This window comes from Macrotis lagotis, chromosome 6, assembly GCF_037893015.1.
Source record: "Macrotis lagotis isolate mMagLag1 chromosome 6, bilby.v1.9.chrom.fasta, whole genome shotgun sequence".
Taxonomy (NCBI): domain Eukaryota; kingdom Metazoa; phylum Chordata; class Mammalia; order Peramelemorphia; family Peramelidae; genus Macrotis; species Macrotis lagotis.
The window spans coordinates 232,044,073-232,058,746 of NC_133663.1; the positions used below are offsets into that span (position 1 = coordinate 232,044,073).

Here is a 14,674-nt window from a genome sequence, read left to right on the forward strand (position 1 = left end):
GAAATAAGCCAAGGGTTGTTTACATGTTGATTTCAAATTTATTATTTATTTAAAAATTCTTTTCTTTTTAAATTTTAAGTTCAATATTCTCTTCCTTCTTTCACCTCTAAGGAGAAAGTAAAAAAAAATTTTATTATTTTTACAACATGAAATAATGCTAAATCTATTTCCATATTGCAAAAATAAAGTACAAAAAGAAAAATAAAATGAAAAAATTATATTTTAATTTGTATTTAAGGTGAATAGCATTTTTTCATCTTGAATCCTTTGGAATTATCTTGAATCGCTGTATTGGTCAGATTAGCCAAGTCTTTAGCAGTTGGCCATCATTAAAATATTACTGTTACATGCATAGTGATTTCTTAGTTCTTATTTCACTTGCTATCAGTTCAGAAAGGTCTTTCCTTGTTGATTTTCTGAAACCCCTCCATCATCATTTCTTATGGCACAATAGTACTCCATCAGTATATTCACTGATATACTGACAATTCATTAATCTTCTTATTTTCTGTAATTCTCTCCAGCATTTACCATTTCTGATAGGTGTAAGTTGTACCTCAGAGTTATTTTCATTTGTTTTTCATAATCAATAGTAATTTAGAGGATTTTTCATTTGACTATTGATATCTTTGATTTCTTCTTCCAAATACTACCTGATCATATCCTTTAACATGGGTCTTATCTTTATAAATTTGACTCAGTTCCCTATCTATTTGAGAAATGAGACCTTTTTCAGAGAAACTTGCTATAAATTTTTTAATATTATTTCATAGTCCTAGGTACCATTGAGCAAAATGTAGTTTCCCTTATTATCTCTTTTAACTAGGTCTATTTTGCTTTTGCTTTCTCTAAGATCATAACTGCTATTCCTGCCTTTTTAACTTCAGATGAAGCACTTTAGATTCTGTTCCAGTCCTTTATTTTACCTCTGTGTGTCTTTCTTTTCAGATGTGATTCTTGTATTGTTGGATTCTGGTTTCTAATTCATTCTGCTATTTGCTTCCATTTCTGTAGTCCTTCTCAATCCCATTCTCATTCCCTTATATTATGTATTTCCCTTCATTGCTATTTTCTTCTCTTTGTTCTTTGCTCTTTTTTTTAATCTTGTTTCTCTTCAAAAGTTTGCTTTGCTTCTGACTCTTGCCTCTCTTAATCTATGCTTCCTTTTATAATTTCATACACACACACACACACACACACACACACACACACACATCCAAACACACACAACACACACTCAATTGGTGAACAGAAAGAAATTTACCTTACCCAATAGAAAAATAGGAAGGAAAGGGGAAAAGAAGTTTGTGTGTGTGTGTGTGTGTGTGTGTGTGTGTGTGTGTGTGTGTGTGTGTGTGTGTATGGGTGTGTTCTTTCCTCTCTTTGAGCCATTTTGATGAGAGTGAAGTTCTAACATTGCCTACTCCTCTATTAAAGTTATTTCTTGAACACCTTTTTCATTTGAGAAAATTTTTTAAATTGACCTCTCCCTTTGTTTACCTTCCTCCAATGCATTCTTCTTTCTCATTCCTATTTTTTTAAAGATCACCTCAACATACTCTATTCACATACATACCTTCTATCTATGTCGATTTCTTCTAACTGACCTAATAATAAAAAAAGTTCTTAGGAGTTAGATGATGATGATGATGATGATGATGATGATGATGATGATGTTTTTCCTCTTTCTTGAAGAAGACCATGACATCAGGGAGGTGATGCTATGACAAACACATGAATTGAGTAAAGAGGTGCTGTGTTAAATCACCAGCTATGTAACACAGTAGACAAAACACTGCCCTTGGAGTCAGGAGGATGAGAGTTTGAATCTGTCCATAGACTGGAGTTATATATGTCATCTTCCTTAAAGGAATGCAAATGCTTTAACCTTATGGAGATTCTTTCATGTTTATCTTTTTATGCTTTTCTTGAATCTTCAGATTGAAAATCATATTTTCCATTTGACTCTGTCTCTTCATCATGGATGCTTAAAAATTCTCTATTTTATTAAATATCCTCTGAAAGATCATACTTAGTTTTTCTAGTAGGTTATTTTTGTTTGTAATCTTAATTCCTTTGCTTCTAGGATATCATATTTCAATCCCTCAGCTCCTTTAATGTGGTAACACTAAATCTTATGTGATCCTGACTATGGCTCCACCATATTTAAATTGATTCTTTCTGGCTGCTTGCAATATTTTCTCCTTGACCTGGAAATTCTGGAATTTCCTTGATGATCAGTGAATTCTTCCAATTTCTTTTTTATCCTCTGGATCTAAGAATTGCAGCCATTTTTCTTGATAATTTCTTGAAATAAGATGTCAAGGGTCTTTCTTTGATCATGGCTTTCAAGTAAAATAATAATTGTCAAATTATCTTTCCTTAGAGGCAGCTAGGTAGTACAGTGGATAGAGCACTGGCCCTGGAGTCAGGAGGACCTGAGTTCAAATATGACCTCATATCCTTAATATTTACTTAGCTTTGTGTCCTTGGGCAAGTCACTTAACCTCCTGGCCTCAGAAAATAAATAATTAATAATAATAATATTAATAATAATAATAATAAATAATTCTCTCTCCTTGACTTATTTTCCAGGTCAGCTATCTTTCTGATGAGATATTTCATATTTTCTTCATTTTTTCTCATTCTTTTGACTTTGTTTTATTGTTTCTTGAAGTCTCCTGGAATCATTAGCTTCCAATTGCCCAATTCAGTTTTTAAGTTCTTTTCTTCAGTGAGCTTTTCTATCTTTTTTTCCATGTGGCCAGTTCTGCTTTTTAAGTTCCATTTTCCTCAGTGAATTTTTGTGTCTCTTTTACCAAGTTAAAGTTTTTTCATCATTTTCTTGCATCACTCTCATTTCTTTTCCTTTTGTTTCCTCTACCCCTCTTAACTGTTTCTTTAATTCTTCCAGGAACTATTGCTGGTCTAGGGTTCAATTTGGATTTTCTTCAAAGCTTTACTTGTATCTGTTTTCATATTGTTGTCTTCTGAGTTTATGTCTTGGTCTTTGATGCCACAAAAGTAGCTTTTCATGATCAAGCTCTTTGTTGTTTGAACATTTTCCCAATCTATTTCTTATCTTTGAACTTTATATTAAAGTTGAATTTTGCTTCCCCCAGGGTGGGGAGGCATTTTACCACTCTTCAGATTTTTTTGTGCTGCTGTTTTCAGAGCTAATTCTGGGAGTCTACAAGTTTTCCTTGTTTCTAAGGTAGTATAATCTGAGAGAGAGAGAGAGGTGTTTGGTGTTCTCCTGGTCTGTGCTCTGGTTTTTGCTTGTGAAGGGTTCCTACTTCAACTGTAACTATTAGTGTTTTTCTTGGCTCTGAAATGTGAGCAGGACCTCTGTTCCCTTGTGACTGATCATAAGAATTCCTCTCAGCCCTGGATATGTGACCCAAAACTGGCATTAGAGTTGCCAGTTAGTGCCAGCTATACTAGTACTACCAAAGAGTGTCCTGTAATCTACTTCTGAATACTTATCCTAACCCCTTATGGTCTCTGCACTTAGATCTCTTGAAGGGGCTGTTGCTGCTGCTGTCCATGTCACCTTCAAGGTCCACTGTTGTTGGGGGGTGATGCATCCACTTAGGGTTACAGACTCCTATAAACCTCCTAAGTTGTCTTAGTCTAGAAAAATGTCTCCCTCTGATCTTTTATTGGATTTACCATTACAAAATTTTATAGTTATTTGAAGTGGAATGTTGGGAGAGATCTATACTCTTTCCATCTTGGCTTTGCCTTCATGTTAAGTTAAATTTGAGAGGGTTGTATATCTCAACTGAGAGTTTCTTCCTACACTATACCTGTGCCACAAGAGAAGAAATGTCACATGGCAAAAGAGACAAAGACACAATGGGATGTAGGAGGTGTGGTACCCACTAGAAAAGTTGTATTGTTTGTATGACAAGTTGGCCTACAACTCAGCCATATGGACATTCTAAATATCATCTCAGGCAATTAATTTTTGCTTCTGAAGTTTTTTTTTCCTGTATAGGTTGTTTTCCTCCTTCTATCTTCCTTAAAAACTTAGCTCAATTGCCTCCTCCTATATGATGCCTCTCCTAACTTCTCCAGCTCCTAGGACTCCCTGCCCCCCATGAATTTATATGTACATGCATACACATGTGCCCATACATATGTGTACACATGTTTTTCTTAGTAGAATGTAAGCATCTTGAGGGCAGGAACTATTTTACTTTTTCACCCAACCCATAGAAGTCCCTTAATGAATGCTTGCTAATTAATAGATTTCTAGTCTGTGCTTTAGAGCAATATGAAAAAGAAACTAAATATTATATGTGTTAACTATGCTTCCCCAAAATGAAACTACTTAAACTCTCCCCCTTTGGAGGGAGGAAGATAAGGAAAGAAGGGTGGAGTGGATCATCTTTTCCTTTTGTTAATAAAGTACATATCCACAGTACCTTAAATAGTGCCCTTCACCTTCTACCAAATGTGAGTCATGAAAAAAAATCTGGAAGCTATTAATTTTTATATAATTGAGAACATAAAAATAAACCAATGACTTAGGGGAAACAACTAGAGTTAGAGTTAAGAGTCAGGTTTTAAGGCCCACTCTACCACATAAGGCCCTAGGCAAGTAGTTCAACTCCCCTGCCCCCCACTTTTAATATTTTTGTGGTAAAATGAAAAAGATAGATTAGATCAGGGATTCTTAACCTTTTTTTTTAATCATAGATCCCTTTGGCATTTGGTAAAGTTTACTGCTCTCTTCTCAGAATAATGTTTTTAAATGCATAAAATAAAATGCATAGAATTACAAAGGAAAACAAGTCACTGAAAATAAAGATGTAGTTTCCCTCCAAGGTCAGAGACTTCCTGAAATTTATCCATAGACCCTTTGGGGATTTATGGATCCCAGGTTAAGAACCACTGGCCTAGAGAAAATCTAAGGTCTCTTCTAGGTCTGTCTGTGATCTAATATATTTTCCTGTTGACCAAATTAAATTTTCAGCAGATTATATTTCCTTGGATGCCCTGTAGGCATCTCAAAATCAACATATCTAAAACAAAACTCATGTTTGTCTCTAAATTCACCCCTCCTTTCTAATTTCCCTATTTCTATCCAAGGCACTGTTCTCTTCATTTACCCAAGCTTGCAACCCCAGAACTATTCTTAACTCTTTATTTTCCTTTCACCATCAGCAAATTAATTTCTTATTAGGGTTACAGAATTATTTCTTAAACATCTTTCTCCTCATATATGTTCCACTTTAATTTAATTTAATTTAATCCCATAACTTCTCATATGGACTACCACACTAGCCTTTGGATTTATTCTCTAATTCATCTTCAAATAGGAAGTTAGAGTGCTGGAACTGGAGGAAGGAAAACCTGAGTTCAAAAGTAGTCTGATAACACTTAATAGCTGGGTGACCTTAGGCAAATCATTTAACCACTGACTGCCCCAATTTTCTTTTATGTAAAATGAGGATAATAATAGTCCTTACCTCCTAATATAGTTGTAAGGACTAAATGGAAATAATATTTGTATAGCTCTTTATAAGCCCTTAAGCACTATATAAATGCAGTAGTTATTTTTCTTTTGTTGTTCAATCATTTCAGGTATGTCCCATTTTTTGTGCCCTCTTGGTAAAGATATTAGAACAGTTTGCAATTTCCTTCTCTCATTCATTTTGCAGATAAGGAAACTAAGGCAAAAGTGACTTGCCCAGAGTCACCCACTTAGTATGTGTCTGAGGTCAGATTTGAACTTCAGTCACAGTGCTCTGCACTGAGCCATCTGGCTACCTTCTTGACACATACTGGGTAAATTTAATAAATCCTTTTTGATTGATTGACTTTCCAAATAGAAAAATTCTTAAATATGGATAGAGATTTGAGTATATAACTTCACTGAGAAAGGAATATTTTTCAAAGTAGTAAAAGTTAAATTAATGATTTTTAAAATAACTAAAAAGATAACAAACCTAACATAGGATAAAGTATAAAAAAAGAGGATAATGTCTTATGCCTCTATATCACTTCCAATATGCAACTGTCTTTGATGTTCATATTGAGTTTTTCTTCTATGTAAATAAGATATCCATCTAACCTCAGGGCTTGGTTATTTCCTGTTGAATAGTAACTATCTGATTTTGGATTTGGTTCTCAACTATGGTAATGCTATTTAGGCATGTCAGTATCTTTTAGATATTTTTCTCCTGTGGTTAGCTTTGTTGAACTGAGTCAACTAATACCTTAATAAATGGTGAGCATACTTAAAGAGTTTATGTAATGGCTTAATCACTCTACCACATTATGCTTTACAGAGGATATGCACACATATATAATAAATATATATGTGGACATATTTTATATGCCTTTGTCATTGAGCTTAAGGCTTATAGAAATATGTAAACAAAATCAGTTTGCCTCATTCATCAGAAGAAATGTAATGACTAGCATTTAGTATTTTAAAATTTGTAAAGAGTTGTATAAATATTATCTCATTTCATCTTGATAACAAGTTGTGTGGTCAATGCATATAGTTTCCTCATTTTACAGAAGGAGGAAACTAAGAGAGACAGCAGTTAAAGGCTTTAAAGCTGGATCTTAACTCAGACAATGAATCCAGATTCCAGAGCTACCCATGTCTCCCAATAGATAGTGTATGGAAGATAGACTTTTTTTTAAAGGTTTTTTGCAAGGCAGTGTGCCCAAAGCCACACAGCTAGGTAATTATTAAGTGTCTGAGTCTGGATTTGAATTCGGGTCCTCCTGACTCCAGGGCTGGTGCTCTATCCACTGCACCACCTAGCTGCTCCTGAAGATACACTTTTGCAGCCCTTTTAGCCTATCCAATCTAATTTAGTACAGTAGTTCTTAATCTTTTTTCAAGTGGTACACTTCATTCTGTTTAAATAAAAAAATGCAGAACGTTTTAGTAAATTGTCTAAAATTATTACTTAAATAGCCTTAATTAATGTAAGTTTATCTTAAAGAAACAAAATAAAACAAAACAAAACTTTGGGGTGTTTCAGGTTTCTTGCAGCACTGTTTAGGAAAGAAAGATCTAATACAATATTCCTTAACAATGATCTTCAGAGTTTGATCCTAATAAAATAGAACCTGTGGGGGGAAATTCAGCTAGAAATAAATTCCCCCTCTAAATTATGAAATTTAAAATGTGTTTTTGTTGTAGTTTTTGAATTATTTCAATCGGGGCTTTCTTGGAAAAGATAATGAAGAAGTTTGCCATTTCCTTCTCCAGCTCATTTTACAGGTGAGGAAACTGAGCAAACAGGATTAAGATGCTTACTTGGTATCTAAGGCTATGTTTGATCTCAGGAAGTTGAGTCTTCCTGACTCCAAGCCTGGTGCTTTCTCCACCACACCATGCCACTGTCCCATGTAAAATTTTACATGCATTAAAAATATTTAGGTTCATAGAAATGAGAGGAGGGAGAAGAACTTCAGATGATATTTATTACAATTTCCTTAGAAAGTGTATAGTTCAGAGTTTTGAGTTCTAAATTTTATCCCTCCCTTCCCCTGAGTCTGAGACAGTAAGCAATCAGATATGGCTTATGCAAGTACAATTATGTAAAACAATTCTATATTAGTCATTTTATATAAGGCTTTAATAAAAACAAATGAAAGTATATAATAAATATTATATCTGAAGGAACTAATCTCTAGAGAAATGAAATAACTTGCACAAAGTCATATGGGTAGTAAAAACAGAGCTTCAGTTCAAACTCAGATTTTCCAACTCCAATCCAGAGTTCTTTTCTACCCCAACTTTTTTGGTGCAGGATTTTTCCTTAAGGATTTTATTTCTTTACATTGTTTCCGTGGTATACAGTGATCCAAATTGAATGTGATGAGAGAGAAATCATCCTTAGGGAGGAAACATAAAGTATAAGAGATAGCAAGATCAGACAATAAGATATCAGTTTTTTCCCCCTAAATTAAAGATAATAGTCCTTGATCTTTGTTCAAACTCCACAGTTCTTTCTCTGGATACAGATGGTATTCTCCATTGTAGAAAGTCCCAAATTTGTCCCTGATTGTTGCACTGATAGAATGAGTGAGTCCATCAAGGCTGATCATCACCCCCATGTTGCTGTTAGGGGGTACAGTATTTTTCTAGTTCTGCTCATTTTACTCAGCATCAGTTCATGCAAATCCCTCCAGGCTTCCCTGAATTTCCATCCCTCCTGGTTTCTAATAGAACAATAGTGTTTCATGACATACATATACCACAGTTTGCTAAGCCATTCCCCAATTGAAGGACATTTACTTTATTTTGCAGGATTTTTCCTAAAACAAATTAGTTTAATTTTTTTAGAAAGGTTTTATTTATTTTGAGTTTTATAATTCCCCCCATCTTGCTTCCCTCCCCTCACCCCCACAGAAGGCAGTTTGTTAGTCTTTATATCATTCCCATAGTATGCATTGATCTAAGTTGAATGTGATGAGAGACAAATCAAATCCTTAAGGAAGAAACATGTAGTATGAAATATAGCAGAATTACATAATAAGACAACATTTTTTAAAAAAATTAAAGGTAATAGTCTTTGTTCAAACTCTACAATTCTTTCTCAGGATACAGATGGCATTTTCCATCACAGATATCCCAAAACTGTGCCTGTTTCTTGCCCTATTGGTATAAACAAGTCCATTAAGGTTGATCATCACTCCCATGTTGCTGTTAGAGTATACAATGTTCTTCTGGTTCTGCTCATCTCACTAAGCATCAGTTCATGAAAATCTTTCCAGGCTTCCCTAAATTCCCATCCCTCCTGGTTCTAATATCAAAAATAGTGTTCCATCACATACATATACCACAGTTTGTTAAGCCATTCCCCAATTGAAGGACATTCATTTAATTTCCAATTCTTTGCCACCACAAACAGTGCCGCTATGAACATGTTTATCCAGGTGAGGTTTTTTACCCTCTTTCATAATCTCCTCAGGGTATAGACCCAGTAATGGTATTGCTGGATCAAAGGTTATGCACATTTTTGTTGCCTTTTGGGCATAATTCCAAATTGCTCCCCAGAAAGGTTGGATGAGTTCATAGCTCCACCACCAATGTATTAGTGTCCCAGATTTTCTACATCCCTTCCAACATTGATCACTGTCCTTTCTGGTCATATTGGCCAGTCTGAGAGGTGTGAGGTGGTGCCTCGGATGTTTTAATTTGCATTTCTCTAATAATTAGTGATTTAGAGCAATTTTTCATATTAGTATGGATCACTTTCATTTCCTCATCTATAAATTGCCTTTGCATATCCTTTGACCATTTGTCAATTGGGGAATGTCTTACCTTTTTTTAAAAAAAATTTGACCCAGTTCTCTGTATATTTTAGAGATGAGTACTTTGTCAGAAACACTAGTTGCAAAAAGTGTTTCCCTATTTATTACATTTCTTTTGATCTTGGTTACAGTGGTTTTGCCTCTGTAAAAGCTTTTTAATTTATTGTAGTCGAAATTATCTACTTTGTTTTGAATGATGTTCTCTATCTCTTCCTTGGTCATAAACTGTTACCCTTTCCATAGATCTGACAGGTAAACTACTCCTTGATCTTCTAGTATGCTTATAATATTGTTTTTTATGTCTAAATCCTTTATCCATTTTGATCTTATCTTGCTTGGTATGGGGTGTGAGATGTTGGTCTAATCTAAGTTTCTTCCATACTAACTTCTAATTTTCCCAACAGTTTTTATCGAAGAGAGAGTTTTTTATCCCAGTAGCTGGACTCTTCGGGTTTATGAAACAGCAGATTACTATAATCATTTCCTGCTATTGCACCTAGGCTATTCCACTGATCCACTATATTTCTTAGCCAATTCCAGACAATTTTGATAACTTATGCTTTATAATATAGTTTTAGATCTGGTAGGGCTAAGTCACCTTCTTTTGCACTTTTTTTTTCATTAAATCCCTGGGGATTCTTGACTTTTTATTTCTCTATATGAATTAACTTTTAATTTTTTCTAACTCATAAAAGTAATTTTTTGAAATTTTGATTGGTAGGGCACTAAACAAATAGTTTAATTTTGGCATAATTGTCATTTTTATTATATTTTCTCGACCTATCCATAAGCAGTTGATATTTGCCCAATTATTTGTCTGATTTTGTGTGAGAAGTGTTTTGTAATTGTGATGCTGAAAAAGCTTTTAACAAAATACAGCACCCATTCCTACTAAAAACACTAGAGAGCATAGGAATAAATGTGTTGTTCCTTAGAATAATAAACAGTATCTATCTGAAACCATCAACAAGCATTATATGTAATGGGGATAGACTAGAGGCATTCCCAATAAGATCAGGGGTGAAACAAGGATGCCCACTATCACCACTATGGTTCAATATTGTATTAGAAATGTTAGCTTCAGCAATAAGAGAAGAAAAAGAAATCAAAGGAATTAGAATAGGGAAGGAAGAGAAAAAACTCTCACTCTTTGCAGATGACATGATGGTATGCCTTGGGAATCCCAAAAGATCATCCAAAACACTACTAGAAATAATTAGCAACTTTAGCAAAGTAGCAGGATATAAAATAAACTCTCATAAATCCTCAACATTTCTATATTTGACTAGCAAGATGCAGCAGAAAGCTCTAGAAAAAAAAATCCCATTCAAAGTAGCTTCAGACAATATAAAATACCTGGGAGTTTACCTGTCAAGGCAGACTCAGAAACTTGAGGAAAACAGTTTAATTTTTTTAAATTTAAATTTGCAAAATAACATTGACATGCCAAATCCATATAGATCAAAGGTATGTCTATGAGGATCTGTGAAGATTTTTACCATGGCTGTTTCATTCAGTTAAAATTAGTTTAAAATTCTTATGTAATATTCTGCCCTGAACTCACTTACCTAGATTAATATTCATGACCAAAAATGTATAGACATTGTATGTACATCATTATACAAGATATTGGAAGCAAAATGAAGATTCAGAACTTTGGCAACAGATTGGAAATTCACAGCCTATAAAAGGCTACAGTGGTACTAAGGGTTGATTGTCCTTCCCCCACCCTCACAGAGCACTGTTACACAGAATTATTTCCTAGATTGTAATCTGATCAATATATGTGTGTGTGTGTGCATGTGTGTTATTTATATACATAGGTATATGTATGTATATGCAGGTGTGTGTTTTATAATGCATGTATATGCATAATTTTTTTGAAGGATGTTTGGGTAAACTTTCTTGGTCTATTATTTGGTAAAACTTGCATAGTTGATATTTAAGTCATGGAAGAAAACATTTGAGGGAGCTCCTTATCTCCACTTCTTGTTTATTTAGCTTAGATTCATCTGTCTAAAACATCCAAAGAGCTCCCAGGAGACACTTCTTTTACATTTTTGCATATCCTCTATGGACCTGACTTGGCACCATCTTTAAAACAGACAATGAATTTCACAAGACTTAGTGAGGATACAGTCTCCCACAATGATTAATTTGAATAAATAGTCCTATTTATGAGAAATGTTAAATGAAATTGCAGTACATTTATAGGTCAGATGCCTCAAAACTGATAGTTGTAGTTGTCATATTGTAATATATATTATTGCTATTTTTGTCCTTGCATCCTATTCCTTTGCAAGCTTCTTGAGGGTAGTCACTGTTTTATTTTTTCCATTTGAATATGATCAGAAATTGCCTTTCTCAAACTTGTCATACATGAGTTTTTCCCCCCTCAAAGCTCATTTGTTTTGTTACCTTGACTTGTTACTCCTCCATATCTCACTAGATATATAAATAGTTCTTGATCCTCCAACTAGATTTCAGTTTCAGTGAGGACATCAATTGACAAGAGGAATGAAATCCCTTTATTTTCTTATCTCAATATGAATCAATTAACAATACTTTATTGTATTCCTACTCTGAATGAGGCACGACATTTGGTGCTCTCATGAGCACAGGGTTGATTCATATTGGGACAAGAAAGTAAAGAGATTTCATTCTTTGGCCATTTCTGATCATGAAGTGAAAGTTAAACAACTCTGTGAAAGGATTTGTTTTTCTTCATATATATCTTAGTATAAAAGGAATATTTAGCCAGTGTTGTGTAGAAGAAAAAACAAAGAACATTGTTTTCATGTATCCCCAATATGACCAGCATTAAATCTCTGAACTACCTTATACTTTATTTTCTTCATCTGCAAAATATGAGTGATATACATGTATTGTCTACCTCAAAAAATTATTATTGTGCTAAGAAAAGTTTATTGTTATCAATAGGGACTTTAATCATATTTTTGTCATTTTTATACCATCATCAATGGAACTCGGAAGTCCTTCCAACTTAATTTGGCCTTGAAGAATCCTTGAGGATGTTTGTGACTAAAACATTCTCTTCCCTTCAACCAACTTGGTTATGAATCTTCAAATCTTGCCTGGCTATCTATTCTCAGACAACAGACACACCTATAGTCCAACACTAGACTTCACTGTACTATGAGCATTCATTGTAGGGCTGTAAACATGAAAAATATTAAGCTCTAATATAAACTTAGACTTCCATTTCATTGTTGTGTTCTGATTAAGAAAAAAAACTCTTAGCCAAGAAGGAGGATGGAGGGGGGGGGCCAGATTGGGGGGGGGAGGAAAGAAGGGGGAAGACAGGAGAGAAATATATAATCACAGGTCAAATACTATCATAAAGAACTTCAAGGAACTGTTCATAATTTTTAGTGTGCTAGAACTTTGTATATCAAATATTATTTGAAGCAAGTGCTATGGTTGAGAAGTGAATTCATTATTCAGAGGAGTGTTTTGATGTAATGGTATTTGTTGAAACAGGATTTGACCTGTACTATTATTTTGAACAAAAAATTATTATATTCTGAGATTCATTAATGTTTAACTGGTTTTACTGTGGCAGTGCTGACATCATTTGTTTTTATTGTTTCCTTATGTGAAACAAATGCAAAAGGCTACAACTGAAGAGTGTGGCTTATATCAAATAACTATTATCTCAATGATTTTATTTTTAAAAGCAATATTAGCTTCTTCGATGTCCTATCAGTAGGCTTTTCCTAAATCATTTTCTGTTTATTTTATGAACTGTAATCAAAATGAGTCTTTTGTTAGGAGAGTTAGTCTGGGAAATAGAGAACCGTAAATTCATATCAACTTGGGAAATAAAGATGTTATTTGGAGTTATTATTTGGTAAGGTTCCACATGGAGAGTGACTGGGATCAACATAATTGGTTATTCAGAGTTTGTTTGAAATCTCTTTTGTCTTCTTGATCATTCTTCCCTCCCTCCCCTTTAAATACAGCTATGGCTTTATATTCACTCTGACCATAACAAACTCTGTTTAGGAAATGAACTTCTTTTCAAGGACTATTGTTCCATGAGGAACATACAATTCATCCCGTGTGTTTGTGCTTCAATATAAAAGAAGAAAAAAATGTTATTGTCTATGTTTGGAATAATGGCAGAGAAAAAATGAAGGAGGGAATAACTTTCGAATACAACTTTGAAAACTGAGTAAATATATTAAGACAGAAGAAATGTCAAATGTTCTTTACCATGCTCCAAGGGATTTTACCAGAGGCTTCCAACATTCTTTGAGTGATTCCTAATAAGGAAAGTCTGCATAGTTACAGGCTAGTTACAGTTGGTAGATCCATGTGGAAGAAGAATTTTTTTCCCCTATGGGAGACAAGCCCTTTGGAATTGTCCTTATCCTGTAAAAAAAACTATTGAAATGAGGAGGAGAGAATCTAGTTTCAATTTCTACATCCTTTCTCCCCCTTCTCCCTCCCTCTTCCTCCCCTTCACATTCTCTCTCTCTCTCTCTCTCTCTCTCTCTCTCTCTCTCTCTCTCTCTCTCTCTCTCTCTCTCTCTCTCATTCAGTGACATAGTTTACCACACTTCTGAAGTGACAAGACTTCATGGTCAAGTGAAATGATTCCACCTTTTTCCCCATTCTAGTCCCAAGATTTATGGTAGTGGAGGTCTCTGGCAACAGAAGGTATCGTGGGAGCCATAGCAGCTCCAGATGGTTTTTTTCTCAGGCACTTGATATGCAATTTCAGAACAACTGCATTTTTCACCAAAAAAAAATCAGACCTAAATTCCTATAACAAGAATAACAGAATTCAATTAGAGAAGACAGCAGAGGTGCAACTGAATTTAGTTCATGGGTAAGTGGCATGTGTGCATTTGTATCACTCTTTTTTTCTGGTAATAGATTCTTCAGAGTGTATCTAGGACAGGTAAAACTCTTTTAACATTGGTTAAACTCTTTGAGATGAGGAGTAAAGAAAAAAAATGTTTAATACTGTGATTGCTTGATTATCATGTATGCCCTGGTCAGGTCAGGATATCTAAGCAGTCTTTATTTTTAGATTGTTTTTATGTCAGCATATAGCAGACAAAGCAGGGGTGTGCATAATTGGCTTGATTATTGCTAAAAGATTTGAATAAATGTAGTTTTCCAGTCCAGGATATGAACATGTTTATTTTATTTGACTTCATGGACACTATGAAATTGTCATAGTTCTGAGTCAAAGTGTAGTAGTTAGATCCGTTCGGAAACAATGATAAGGTGCATGTTCTCTCTTTTATAAAAGAGTTTCTGGATTGTTTAGCATTAGATGAACTATATTTTTACTACTTTACTCTCTTTGGTGAAAAGAACCCTGTTCTCTGCTTTAAACTCCCTAGGCCTC

At 34.3% G+C, this 14,674-nt stretch overlaps 1 protein-coding gene across 4 annotated transcripts in view; it reads left to right on the plus strand.

The window, feature by feature from the left end:
* The window catches only part of ARHGAP6 (Rho GTPase activating protein 6), a 348,047-nt gene that overhangs the window by 171,362 nt on the left and 162,011 nt on the right, over positions 1-14,674 (plus strand). Inside the window, exon 1 of one of the 4 annotated variants that reach the window (XM_074192460.1) lies at positions 12,633-14,146. The exons of the other annotated variants lie outside the window; for them this stretch is intronic. The gene's annotated coding sequence lies outside the window, so the exon portion shown is untranslated. Of the gene's footprint in view, positions 1-12,632; positions 14,147-14,674 lie in introns of those variants that run through there. 4 annotated transcript variants of the gene reach the window in all.